Raw genomic sequence first — 3,227 nt, forward strand, 5'->3', positions numbered from 1 at the left:
CTTTCAGGGCTATTTAGGATTTTTAGTAAACATTCAAAGATAATCTTCATTATTGTAGGGAATTTTGTTAGTATCATTGTTTATAAAGAATTAAGTTACTTTCAGTTGGCTTTAACGAATCCCCTGGCTTGTAGATACTAGTGCTACGAAATATAATTAACTTAAATCTTTTTCAAATCTTTTTAGAGTTTTTCAGAGCTCTTTAGATATTTTTTGGCTTATTAGAGTTTTCTGGGTTTTTTGGAGTTTTCAAGGATTTTTAGAGAATATTCAAAGTTGATCTTCACTATTGCAGAGATTTGTTATTATCACTCTATAACGAATCTCCTAGCTTGTAGATCACGGTGCTACGGAGTATAATTAAATTTAAGCTTTCCAAAGCTTTTTGGAGTCTTCCTGAGCGTTTTAGAGTTTCTCAGAGCTCTTTCGGGGCTCTTTATGGTTTTTAGGAAACATTCAAAGATAATTTTCATTATTGTAGGGAATTTTGATAGTATCATTCTTTATAAAGAATTTAGTTACTTTCAGTTGGCTTTAACGACTCCCCTGGCTAGTAGATACTAGTGCTACAAAATATAATTAACTTAAAGCTTGTTCATAGCTCTTTAGATATTTTAGGGCTTTTCAGAGTTTTCAGGGTTTTTTAGAGTTTGCAAGGCTTTTTAGAGAACATTCAATGTTGATCTTCACTATTGTAGAGATTTGTTATTATCGTTCTATAACGAATCTCCTAGCTTGTAGATCATGGTGCTGCGGAGTATAGTTAAATTTAAGCTTTTCAAAGCTTTTTGGAGTCTTCTTGAGCTTTTTAGAGTTTCTTAGAGCTCTTTCAGGGCTCTTTAGGATTTTTAGGAAACATTCAAAGATAATCTTCATTATTGTAGGGAATTTCGTTAGTATCATTCTTTATAAAGAATTAAGTTACTTTCAGTTGGCTTTAACGAATCCACTGACTAGTATATACTAGTGCTATGAAATATAATTAACTTAAAGCTTTTTTCAGAGCTCTTTAGATATTTTAGGGCTTTTCAGGGTTTTTTAAAGTTTTCAAGGCTTTTTAGAGAACATTCATTGTTGATCTTCACTATTGTAGAGATTTGTTATTATCATTCCATAACGAATCTCCTAGCTTGTAGATCACGGTGCTACGGTATATAATTAAATTCAAGCTTTTCAAAGATTTTTGGAGTCTTTCTGAGCTTTTAGAGTTTCTCAGAGCTCTTTCAGGGCCCTTTAGGGTTTTTAGGAAATATTCAAAGATAATCTTCATTGTTGTTTCAGTGTTTTCAGGGTTTTTTTAGAGTTTTCAAGGCTTTTTAGAGAACATTCAATATTGATCTTCATTATTATAAAGATTTGTTATTATCATTCTATAACGAATCTCCTAGCTTGTAGATCACGGTGCTACAGTGTATAATTAAATTTAATCTTTTCAAAGCTTTTTGGAGTCTTCCTGAGATTTTTAGAGTTTCTTAAAGCTCTTTCAGGGCTCTTTAGGGTTTTTTAGGAAACATTCAAAGATAATCCTCATTATTGTAGGGAATTTTGTTAGTATTATTCTTTATAAGGAGTTAGATAACCCCTAAAAAATTCCACAGCCGCACTCCCCACAAAGATTTGGCAATTAAGCACATGTTCAAAAAAGAACTCTCCCCCATAAAATGTCATTCCCGAAAGAACAACAAGAGCGACCTTACTTTTACAAGAAAAGAAGGATTTCTTTGGACCTTAAAAACATGAATTTGTATCCAAAAATCTCAATTGAATTAACCAAAAGGAAAATGATCAATTCAATTGGCCATGCTTAACATAAAAGAACTTATGGAGTCGCACAGTACATACACAAAGATGTGGATCAGGGAAGGACCAATACTGCGGAATAATCAAAGATTCATTCTATTTTTAATCACTATTTGCACAATGACATATAATAGACTTAATCTTTGTAAACAAAAGTTCATCCTATCTTCCATCAATATTTGCATAATGACATAATAGGCTTAACTTTTGTTTGTCTAAAGTTCATTCAATCTTTAATCAATATTTGCATAATGACATATGAAAGACTTAACTTTTGACATATATGGGACAATCATAGTTCACGGACGCAAATACACATATCCCGTAACAATTTTTGCAATATATAAAATTAATAAATATTATATACCGCAAAATCATCTTCCAAAAACTACAAATGAGTTTAGAAGATATTTACTCCAAGAATCTAAGTTCCCAAGTCCAAGAGAAGTGGAACAAGTGTGATGGAGCAAAACACTCAAAAACATGAGTCGGGACAAAGACCAATCTTAACTCATCCAAGTTCAGAACTTATCATCACCATTTTGAAGAGAATTCAAAGAGGAAGAGAATTCAAAAAGAATGAGGTCAGTCCGAGTTCGGACGAAGAAGTTACGGCCAAAACAAGTTTACCGAAAATCGACGTCTACATGTCAGTATGCATACCGGTTTGTAAACGAATTTTCGTGACCTGGAGCAGTATGCAAACGGGTTTGCATACTAAAATCCCTGTATTTTGATTTTAAATGATGGTGTGCATACCTGGTATGTGTACCATGAAGTCCAAACATCCTGAACTACTATTTTCAAACCTAAACATTTAAGAACCTTAAACACAGATAGAAATGAATGATAAGCAAGGTACATGGATCATTATAAGTACTCTAAGAAAATAAATAAAAACATTAATCTTGCTCAAGTTTATAAACACACCTTTTTAGAGGAATCCAATCGAATTCTACAACCTTACCAAACATAATCTGTGCGCCCCAATTCTCGTGCTTCCCTCATCATATACATAACAGGGCATTCCTTAGTGAGGATGCACTTACAACACAATCAAATCGTGTTGAGGTGAACAAGGACTTGTTCACCACAAGTGACTGAAACAGACTTTTCTGCAACTATGGATTTTTCACCATCTATAGTTTTTGGCTTATTCTGTTTCACTTTTGGATTATCATGAAAGAGATCGCTTTTAGAACATTTCACATTCAAATCCATTTTTCCAAAGAAATTTTTAAGTTCCAACATCATGGATACTTCCTTCTCCATAGTCATGGAATTTTATGGGAGATCATTCCTTTTCACGCTCAAAGCATCATTGACTTTCTTTGGTACCCACTTCTGAGTGCGTCTAGGAACAATCAGAACCTTCTTTGCATTACTCTCTTCTAGATTTCTAGAAAGAGAATTGGATTGACTATTCT

This window comes from Papaver somniferum, chromosome 3, assembly GCF_003573695.1.
Source record: "Papaver somniferum cultivar HN1 chromosome 3, ASM357369v1, whole genome shotgun sequence".
Classification (NCBI taxonomy): Eukaryota; Viridiplantae; Streptophyta; class Magnoliopsida; order Ranunculales; family Papaveraceae; genus Papaver; species Papaver somniferum.